This window comes from Chiloscyllium plagiosum, unplaced genomic scaffold, assembly GCF_037043375.1.
Source record: "Chiloscyllium plagiosum isolate Xiang-an unplaced genomic scaffold, Cpla_swu_hap1 HiC_scaffold_32, whole genome shotgun sequence".
Lineage (NCBI taxonomy): Eukaryota > Metazoa > Chordata > Chondrichthyes > Orectolobiformes > Hemiscylliidae > Chiloscyllium > Chiloscyllium plagiosum.
The window spans coordinates 52,730,148-52,741,848 of record NW_028270170.1 but is presented as its reverse complement, the minus strand read 5'-3'; positions in this window follow the sequence as shown (position 1 = coordinate 52,741,848).

Sequence of the window (11,701 nt, the reverse complement as noted above, 5' to 3'; positions counted from 1 at the left end):
TAAAACCAGCTTAAAAACAAGCAATAAGAGTTAAACAGGTACACTCTCCCACTGCCAGTACCAGAGGAACCATGAGGTACAACCAAACATCGTGAGATAAAAATCTGAACAAACAAACACTCAACGGTGACTACACAAGCAAGGCTTCTGGGGAGACCCCAGCCACAAATAAAGCCAAAGCCACATCCCCCCCCACCATTCCCAAAATGTGTTTAGCCTACTCTCCCGTTCGAGGGCAATTGCTGTGTGATTTAGAATATAAATCGGTAATTAGTTGAATAAATGATTTAGGGACACAAACCTTCTGAAGTTTTTAACACCACCAGTTTGTGATGGAGTTGAAGGCTGTAGCCAGTTCCAAGACAACGGAAAGATCCTTTCTATTGCTCTGGGCTCCTTTTTTGAATAATATTTTGTAAGAAGGCTGTATTTCCATTACAGCCCAGTGTTGCTGCATTACAACCATTCTGTCCAAAATTCAAACTGAGTCTCCTCGCTTAAACCCTCAGGGAAAAGACTCGCTAAAATCAGGCCAATAGTAATAGGTCTCTGGTTATCAATTACTTTAAGGCTGTCCTTATCATCCAGTCTTTGGAATTAAAACAGTTTGATTTGTCAATGAATCGGGTCTCGCTCCTGATTATCCAGAGAGAACCTTGAGGTGAGCAGTAACTCTGTGAAGGTTAATGGCCTCCAGGTTCATCCCATTGGGTCCTGGGACACGTTTCGGATTGATCTCCTCAATCACTGTCTTGATTTCACTTCCTTCTATGGGGCTCATCAGGAGCTTGACATTCCCCCTGATGGTATATGGCTAGAACTAACGTCTCAGCTTCATGATTGGGAATGGATCATTCCCCACTGTATACCCTTTCCAGCTCCTCGCTGGGTAGAGGACAGAGGGCAACAGTCAGTGTCCCAGAGTTTACCGGGTACATTATCTCCTATTGTTATTCAGTATTTGAGTCTCTTTAATGGGATTTCTGAGCCAAATGTTTCCAGGCAACACTATTGATGTCCTCTTTCTGCCTTCCCTTACTAGTCCTCTGTGCCCTCCTGCCATGATCTGCTTTCCTCCCTTTCCCTGAAGTTGTTTCTCCTTGAGTCAATGATTCCGTGTTCTGAGCCCCAGACCCTGCTCTCTTGTTTCTGGATCCTTTTTAACTGATTAACTCTTCTGTCTGAGTTAATTGTTCTCAGGATCTGTATTAGACAATAGGCAGGAAATTGCATAATCTCCTTAGCAACCTCAAGGAATGGCATTTAACCTTAAAACAGTGCAGACATTGAGAGAATTCTTCTTTTCCCATTAATGCTGCCAAGCCCGTTCCCTTGGCTGTGTTTTTGCTCGATAGTAGGTCGGGACAGTGTGAATCTCGTTCATCCATTCATGCGCGTCACTAATTAGGTGGCGAGGCATTTGGTGACATTGAACACTCGCCATCTATTGTATGGGTCGTGTCTGTTCAGAGTTTTGTTGTCGTCTCTCGTCGATGTGAGACCGAACCCCAATCTAGTGTTGCCACAGATTTAGATAGGCAACTCTAAAATATAATACTTTGACTAAAATTAAACGTAAAATATTAAAATGTATTAAAACAAATATAATTGAGAAGTTAAAATTTATAATTAAAGTTAGCGAGCAGATTTAAAAAGTCCATAATGTGAATTAACTGTTAGGGAAGTTGTAAGACGAATGATCTCTTGGGTAAATGTCTTGTCATGTTTAATTCCTAATATCTTCATCAATTCGTTTATTCTTCTTGTCCTCCCCGGGGTCCGGAGGCAGAAGGCCCTGCTACAACCCCTGGGGGTTTGGGTCGGTCAGGCCACGATGCGGGACGGGGAAGAGACACCGTGGGCTCTTCCTCCAGAGAGGGGCAGCGCCATAGCGTGCTGCAGGGATGCCTCTCCCCTCCTTCCCCAGAGAGATGGGGCAATTTATGGGCCTTTCCCTCCCTGCCTGCCTTGGTTGTCATTGGGCCCGTGGTCCCTCCCCTAAGCCTTTCCTGGAATGCTATTGGCTGGGGGAAGGCAGGGGGTGTGGCCAGGTTGGGACGGGTCAGCCATGTCACTTCCTGCCCTGCCCCAGTTTCAGAGTGGTAGGCGGGGCAAGGGCCCAGTTCCCCCTCCAGGGCCGTGAGCCACAGTTGCTGCAGGAGGTGAGGTAGCGATGGTTCCCCCCAGGTTAATGCCAGAGTGTGGCAGGGCTTGGGCTCAGGGCCCCCCGGGCCAGGAACAGACATTGAAGCCCCAGGGGTTTCTGTAATGGGGCAGGGGTTGGGTTTGGGGGTCAGGGTTCCCGCACCAGGGCGATGCTGGCACGGCCACAGGAGCATTATTGTGCTGGGCGGGACAGGTCGTGGGCTAGGTGTAGGGGAAGGTGATAGGTTGGTCTCCCCGTGGGCGGGCCTGATGCATAGAAACATAGAAAAAATACAGCACAGTCCAGGCCCTTTGGCCCTCGATGTTGCGCCGATCCAAGCCCACCTAACCTACACTAGCCCACTATCCTCCATATGCCTATCCAATGCCTGTTTAAATGCCCATAAAGAGGGAGAGTCCACCACTGCTACTAGCAGGGCATTCCATGAACTCACTACTCGCTGAGTAAAGAATCTACCCCTAACATCTGTCCTATACCTACCACCCCTTAATTTAAAGCTATGCTCCCTCGTAATAGCTGACTCCATATGTGGAAAAAGGTTCTCATGGTCAACCCTATCTAAACCCCTAATCATCTTGTACACCTCTATCAAGTCACCCCTAAACCTTCTTTTCTCCAATGAAAACAACCCCAAGTGCCTCAGACTTTCCTCATACGATCTTCCTACCATATCAGGCAACATCCTGGTAAACCTCCTCTGCACCCGTTCCAGTGCCTCCACATCCTTCCTATAGTATGGCGACCAAAACTGCACGCAATACTCCAGATGCGGCCGCACCAGAGTCTTGTACAATTGCAACATGACCTCAGTACTCCGGAACTCGATTCCTCTCCCAATAAAAGCCAATACACCATATGCTGCCTTCACCGCCCTATTTACCTGGGTGGCAACTTTCAGAGATCTGTGTACATGGATACCAAGATCCCTCTGCTCATCCACACTACCAAGTATCTGACCATTAGCCCAGTACCCCATCTTTTTGTTATTCTTCCCAAAGTGAATCACCTCACACTTACCTATGTTGAACTCCATTTGCCACCTTTCTGCCCAGCTCTGCAGCTTATCTATATCCCGCTGTAACCTGACACATCCATCCTCACTGTCAACAACTCCTCCGACTTTCCTATCATCCACAAACTTGCTCACCCAACCTCCTCCAGGTCACTTATAAAAATGACAAACAGCAATGGTCCCAAAACAGATCCTTGCGGAACACCGCTAGTAACGGCACTCCAAGATGAACCTTTACCATCAACTACTACCCTCTGTCTTCTTCCAGCCAGCCAATTCCTAATCCAAACCTCCAACTCACCCTCAATGCCATACCTCCGTATTTTCTGCAGTGGCCTACCATGGGGAACCTTATCAAACGCCTTACTAAAATCCATATACACCACATCTACCGCTTTACCCTCGTCTACCTCCTTAGTCACCTTCTCAAAGAATTTAATAAGGTTTGTGAGGCACGACCTGCCCTTCACAAAACCATGCTGACTATCCTTGATCACATTATTCCTATCCAGATGTTCATAAATCCTATCCCTTACAATTCTCTCTAAGACTTTGCCCACAACAGAAGTGAGACTCACCGGCCTATAGTTACTAGGGTTATCCCTACTCCCCTTCTTGAACAAGTGAACCACATTTGCTATCCTCCAATCTACTGGCACTATTCCTGTAGACAACAAGGACATAAAAATCAAGGCCAATGGCTCTGCAATCTCCTCCCTTACTTCCCAGAGAATCCTAGGATAAATGCCATCAGGCCCAGGGGAATTATCTATTTTCACCCTTTCCAGAATTTCCAACACCATTTCCCTACATACCTCAAAGCCATCCATTCTAATTGTGACTCAGTATTCACATCGGCAACAATGTCCTGTTCCTGAGTGAATACTGATGAAAAGTATTCATTCAGTGTCTCCCCAATCTCTTCAGCCTCCACACACAACTTCCCACTATTATCCTTGACTGGACCTATTCCTACCCTAGTCATTCTTTTATTCCTGACATACCTATAGAAAGCCTTAGGGTTTTCCCTAATCCTACCGACTAAGGACCTTTCATGTCCCCTTCTTGCTGCTCTTAGCTCTCTCCTCAGATCCTTCCTGGCTACCTTAACTCTCAATTGCCCCAATTGAACCTTCACGCCTCATCTTTACATAGGCCGCCCTCTTCCATTTAACAAGGGATTCCAATTCCTTATTAAACCACGGCTCCCTCACACGACCCTTTCCTCCCTGCCGGACAGGTACATACTTATCAAGGACACTCAATAGTTGCTCCTTGAACAAGCTCCACATGTCAATTGCGCCCTTCCCTTGAAGCCTACTTTTCCAAGCCACGCATCCTAATTTCCCTGCCCCCAGCTATAACTCTTGCCCTGCAGTGCACACTTATCCCTCTCCATCACTCGAGTAAAAGTCACCGAATTGTGGTCACTGTCCCCAAAGTGCTCACCTACCTCCAATTCTAACACCTGGCCTGGTTAGTTACCCAGAACCAAATCCAGTATGGCCTCACCTCTTGGCCTGTCTACATATTGTGTCAGGAAACCCTCCTGCACACATTGGACAAACACCGACCCATCTAACGAACTTGAGCTATAGCTTTCCCAGTCAATATCTGGAAAGTTATAGTCCCCCATAACAACCACCCTATTACTTTCACTCTTCTCCCGAATCATCCTTGCAATCCTTTCTTCTACGTCTCTAGGACTATTAGGAGGCCTGTAGAAAACTGCTAACCAGGTGACCTCACCTTTCCTATTCCTAACCTCAGCCCAAACTACCTCAGATGGCGAGTCTTCATCCATCGTCCTTTCCACCACTGTAATACTAACTTTGACAAGCAATGCCACACCTCCCCCTCTTTTACCCCCACCTCTGACCCTACTAAAACATTTAAACCCTGGAACCTGCAACAGCCAATCCTGTCCCTGTTGTGGTTCTGTTCGCCGAGCTGGAATTTTTTGTTGCAAACGTTTCGTCCCCTGGCTAGGCGACATCCTCAGTGCTTGGGAGCCTCCTGCGAAGCGCTTCTTTGATGTTTCCTCCGGTGTTTATAGTGGTCTGTCCCTGTCGCTTCCGGTTGTCAGTTTCAGCTGTCCGCTGTAGTGGTTGGTATATTGGGTCCACGTCGATGTGTTTGTTGATGGACAAACAGGAAGACAGCTAACAATCCGCATACATTAACATCAACTAGCCACAAAACGACACGACCAGCTATTCTTAGTAGCCACACACGCAGACAACAAGCAACATGAATTCGACTGGGACAACACTACTATCATAGGGCAAGCCAGACAGAGAACAGCCAGGGAATTCCTAGAGGCATGGCATTCATCCACAAACTCCATCAACAAACCCATCGACCTGGACCCAATATACCAGCCACTGCAGCGGACAGCTGAAACTGACAACCGGAAGCGGCAGGGACAGACCACTATAAACACCGGAGGAAATATCAAAGAAGCGCTTCGCAGGAGGCTCCCAAGCACTGATGTCGCCTAGCCAGGGGACGAAACGTTTGCAACAAAAACTTCCAGCTCGGCGAACAGAACCACAACAACGAGCACCCGAGCTACAAATCTTCGCACAAACTTTGAATCCTGTCCCTGTTCTACCCATGTCTCCGTAATAGCCACAACATCGAAATCCCAGGTACCAACCCACGCTGCAAGTTCACCTACCTTATTTCGTATACTTCTTGCATTGAAGTATACACACTTCAAGCCACTTTCCTGTTTACAGGCACCCTCCTTTGAGATTGATGCCATGTTCCTAATCTCCCTACACTCCAGGTCCTGCACCCTAAAGCTACAGTCTGGGTTCCCATGCCCCTGCAGAGTTACTTTAAACCCCCTCCCAAGAGCACGAGCAAACCCCTCACCAAGGATACTGGTGCCCCTCAGGTTCAGGTGTAGACCATCCTGTTTATAGAGGTCCCACCGTCCCCAGAAAGAACCCCAGTTATCCAAATACCGGAATCCCTCCCTCCTGCACCATCCCTGTAGCCACGCATTTAACTGTTCTCTCTCCCTATTCCTCGACTCTCTATCACGTGGCACGGGTAACAAACCAGAGACAACAACTCTGTTTGTTCTAACTCTGAGCTTCCAACCTAGCTCCCTGAAAGCCTGTCTAACATCCTCAGCACTCCTCCTACCTATGTCATTGGTGCCAATGTGGACCACAACTTCAGGCTGCTCCCCCTCCCCCTTAAGGACCTGGAAAACATGATCAGAGACGTCACATACCCTTGCATCTGGGAGGTAATATACCAAACATGAGTCTCTCTCGCCCCCACAGAACCGCCTATCTGTGCCCCGAACTATCAAGTCCCCAATTACTATTGCTCTGCTCTTCTCCACCCTTCCCTTCTGAGTAACGGGGACAGGCTCCGTGCCAGAGGCCTTAGTCCCATTGCTTACCCCTGGTAAGTCGTCCCCCCCAAGTATCCAAAACGGTATACTTGTTCTTGAGGGGAACGGCCGCAGGGGGTCCCTGCACTGGCTGCTTCCTCCCAGTCCCCCTCACTGTCACCCATCTATCTGCCATCTTTGGAGTTACTACTTCCCTAAAGCTCTGATCTATGACCCCCTCTGCCTCCCGAATGATCCTAAGTTCATCCAACTCCAGCTCCAGTTCCCTAACACGGTCTTGGAGGAGCTGGAGATGGGTGCACTTCCTGCAAGTGTAATCAGCAGGGACGTCGATGGCATCCCTCACCTCATACATGTTGCAAGAGGAACATTGCACTGCCTTCACTGCCATCCCTCTGAAAGTAACCTTTTGTAAAAAAAAAAAAAACTAGGTCTAAAGAATAGAACAAGCAAAATGCAGCACTTACCTACTTACCACAACGGGTCTTGTTATTGGGTTAGAGGAGGAGGGAGGGTGGGAGGCACTACCTCTGTAGTGCCTCGGGTTCCCCTCCTGCGCGCTTTTATCGGGGAAAAAAACCTACCCAGGTAAGCTTGCGCTGACCGGTCGGACGCTCACCCCCCTCCCCGCTAGAGGCTGAGGCATTGGAAAGTTCTGGTTAGCCCCCACTGCTGGGGCTTGTGGTGTTGACTTCGGGGGAAGTGGGTGTGGCAGTGCCACCCTCAGCCTTTAGTAGGGGCTGGGCAGCCTTCTAGGTGGGGCAGTTTGTGCCCCACCTCCACAGCACAGGTGGCACCGCATGCCATCCAGAAGACGTGGTAGGCCGCACCCTCGTGGAGGAGGGTGAACGAGCCCTCGGTGACCTCCCGGGCCAGGCAAATGAACACCTGGTGTCGGAAGGAGTAAATGTGCTGGAGGGCAGGGTCCTTCGAGCAGGAGCGGCTGGACCCCTGACCGGATCTCCCCCAAGGTGTGGAAGTGGGGAAGAAGGAGCTCACTGGCAATGAAGGGCGGGATGTTGGAGATCACAACCCTCTGGGCCGTAACCTCCAAAGGGTCGACGGGCAGATGTGTCCCGCCCACAGTGAGCCCCCTCTCCAAGGCCAGGTGGACCGCCTGCTTGGTCTTCAAGAAAAAGACAGCCTTCCCGTACATCCGGGCCGCAGCGACGATGGCCAGTGGGCCGACCACACTAGCCATGGCCTTGCTACAGGCCTCGATGGTCATGTTGGAGTGGGGATAGGACTTGACCCCCAGCTGTTGAGTCAGGTGCCTGAAGGGAGTCGGGGTTGGAGCAGCCGTCCATAAGGCAGTGGCTACCCTGGCGTAGGTGCGGCTGGGCCCTGCGATTTTGGGACTCGCAATACTGTGCTGCTGAATGTTGGTAGGCCCAGGAACCAGCCGTGTCGTTGTTCAGGAGAGGCCACTGCCTGAGGTGGAGGCAGGCCTCAGCCAAGTCTCAGGCAGGCCCTTGGTCGCAGCGGTGGGCGCAGACCTGTTGGGGAGGGTCTCCCAGGCAGCAGCGGTGGAGGTGGGCCTCACCAGTAGCAGAGGTGGAGGTCCTGGGAGGGACATAAGGTGAGTCCTGGGCAGCAGGGGTGAGGCAGGGCGAGGTGGGGTCCCAGACACCAGCAGTGGGAGTGGGGCCCCAGACACCAGCAGTGGGAGTGGGGCCCCAGACACCAGCAGTGGGAGTGGGGCCCCAGACACCAGCAGTGGGAGTGGGGCCCAGGTCAGCAGCAACACTCCCTTGACCTGGGTGTGGCCCAGGCTACAGCTCCAGATGCAGGCCCAGGACTCAGAGCTGTCGTCGTCCTCGTCCTCGTCCTCGTCCACTGGATGTGGGGCAGCTGGTCCAGGGACAGTCCCCTGCCTCTCAGACCCCTTCAAGGAGGAGAGTCCTTGCGCGCACACACTGCTCCAGCTCTGAGTGAACAGAATGTCAGACACTCCTGTTCTTTTTTTGTGTGCACAGGTGTAATCTCCTAGTTAGGTCTTTGTGTGTAGGTGTGAGGCACAGTGAGAGACACAAGGGGCACGAATCTTTATTCAGTTTCCACCACCAGGAGGAAAGGAAACACCCGAGTGGACAGTGACAAGCAGTGCCCTTCACATCAAAGGGCAGTGCTGTGTGATCAAACAGTGAGGGGGAGGGCAGGGACTAAATCAAAATAGAGTTGGAGGGAGAAATAATGCACTCCACTCCCTGCAGCGCCCACCTCTCCCTGAACAACTCCAGGGTGTTGGTGGACACCGCGTGCTCCTTCTCCAAGGACACCCGGTCCCTAACGTAACCGCGGAAGAGGGGCAGGCAGTTTCCCTAACGACCCCCTCCACGGCCCGCTGCCTGGACCTGTTAATGGCCAGTTTGGCCAGGCCCAGGAGCAGACCCACGAGGTGGTCTTCAGACCTGCCCTCCCTCCTCCGTACCGGGTGCCCAAAGATCAGGAGCGTGGGACTGAAGTGCAGCCAAAAACAGAGGAGAAGGTTTTTGAGAAAATCAAAAAGGGAGTGCAAACGCCCTACCCCCAATATACACGTGGTCCACGGACTCCACAGCGCCACAGAACAAGCAGTTGGGCTGGGAGTCCGTGAACCACCGCAATCTGCGGTTGCAGGGGACTGCTGCGTGCAGCACCCTCCACCCCAGATCCCTGAGAGAAAGGGGGAGGACTCCCACGTAGAGAGCCCTCCACTGGGGATCCCCACCGCCCGGTGGCAAATGGGCACGCCAAGGCGTGTCCGGACGGTGGATGAGGGAGAAGAGGTGGATGGTGTGCAGCAGCAGTCTATACAGGGCCGTCCTTTTTACCCACCAAAAGGAACAAAAATTAAAATTCCGGAGGCGGCTCAGGTTGTGGGGCACAGGCTCCTGCGGGAAGTACGGGACCTTGGGGCCAATGTGAAATTCCGTCCGGGCTGGGGTGAGCGCGGACGGGATCCCACCGCACACCTGAGCGTCCTCCAACTGGTGCACTACGTCGGGTCCGAGCACCGCCGTTTTAAGGCGTCGGATGGCGGTGGCCACATACCAGACGTCTACCGCTGCCCTGCCTGCTATGTCCTGCGGCAGCGTCCAGCCCAGGCCCCCGGCACCCAGCACGTCCCCGACCCTGGTCACCCTCGCCGCCGCGGCCCTCCCCTCCGACAGCCACTCGAACCCGCGAGTACGGAGGTGCGGATTCCTGAGCAACGGCTCCCTGACGACAGCCGCTACTCCAGCCGGAGGGTAGGCGCGACGCGATTCGACCATGTTCCAGACAGTGATCAGGTCCTGGTAAAAGACAGGCAGCGTCTTGAGGGTGACCTCCAAACCGTCACGGTCGACGAACAGGAGCTGCGTGTCGTAGTTGAGGTTACGCACCTGGCGGAAAAAATACGTCGCCAGGGGGCACCACCTAGGAGGAGGCTCGACGTAAAGGTATCGCCGCAAGGTCTGAAGGCGGAACGTCGCGACCTGGGTGCGGACGCACACCAGCGACTGACCGCCCTCCTCAATAGGGAGACTCAGAACCTGCGCGGCGACCCAGTGCATCTTTTTGTCCCAGAAGAAATCGACCAACGTTCTCTGGATGTCAGCGACAAAGCCAAGAGGAGGGAACAAAGTGACCAGCCGGTACCACAGCATGGCGGCCACCAGCTGGTTTATGACCAGCACTCGACTCCTGTAAGATAGCACTCGGAGCAGTCCTGTCCAGCGGCCTAGGCGAGCCGAGACTTTGGCCTCCAGCTCCTGCCAGTTGGCTGGCCAGGATTCCTCAGCCGGGCCGAGGTAGACCCCCAGGTAGAGGAGATGGGTGGTACTCCAGCTGAACCCCCGTAACTCCTCCGGCAGAGAGTCCACCCGCCACGGGCCGACCAGTAGTCCGGAACATTTGGCCCAGTTGATCCTGGTGGAAGACGCCGCCGAGTACATGGCCTGGCACTCGCGCATCCTCCCCAGGTCAGCCGGGTCGGTGAAAGTGAGGAGCACGTCGTCGGCGTAGGCCGAGAGGACCACGCCCGTGCCCGCGCCGCGCAGAACCAGCCCCGACAACCTCCTCCGCAAGAGGCGCAGGAAAGGCTCCACGCACAGGGAATACAGCTGGCCAGACAGGGGGCAGCCTTGACGCACTCCTCTCCCGAAGCGAAGGGGCGCCATCAGGGACCCGTTAACTTTAACCAGACACTCTGCGGCGGCGTACAAAAGTCGGATCCGGGCGACGAACTGCGTCCCGAACCCGAATGCCCGCAGAGTCCCGAGCAGGTACGCGGGATCGACCCTGTCGAACGCCTTCTCCTGGTCGAGAGACAGGAAGGCGCTCGGCAGACCAGCCCGTCGACAGAAATGGATCAGGTCCCGGACCAGGTGGACGTTATCGTGTATCCTCCGGCCCGGGACCGTGTAGGACTGGTCCGGGTGAATCATGTGGGCCAGCACGGAGGCCAGGCCAGAAGACAACTCCCTGGTGAAGATTTTGTAATCCGTGCTGTGGAGGGAAACCGGACGCCAGTTCTTTAAATAACGAAGGTCCCCCTTCTTTGGCAGCAGGACGATGACCGCCCTGCGCCAAGAAAGGGGCAGCTGTCCGGCATTTAGACACTCCCCCAGGACCTGTATGTAGTCGCTCCCCAGGACGTCTCGGAACACCCTGAAGAACTCCACAGTCAGCCCGTCCAATCCTGGGGTCTTGCCCCTCGAGAGCCGGTCGAGGGCGCCGGTCAGCTCCTCGAAAGTGACGGGTGCGTCGAGCCTTCCGGCGTCCTCCGGGCTGAGCTGCGGCAGGTCCTCCCACAGAACTCTGCGAGCATCCTCGCTGGACGGATCCGGAGAGAACAGAGCCGTGTAATAGTTCCGGACGTGGGCCCTGACGCCCTCCGGATCCGAGATGAGGGACCTGTCGTCGGCCAGCAGCACAAGGAGCTGCTGACGGGTGCCACGCCTTTTTTCCAGCGAGTAGAAGAAGGGGGAGCCGCGGTCCAGGTCCTGGAGGAGCTGGATCCGCGACCTCACGTACGTGCCCCGAGCCCCGACGAGCTGCAGGTCCCGGAGCGCGGCCTTCTTCTCTTCGTACGCCCCGCGCAGGGCCGGGTCCGCGTCGGGCTGACCGAGGCGTGACTCCAGGTCGAGCAACTCCCTCTCCAACTCCCCGATCCTGGATTTCCGCC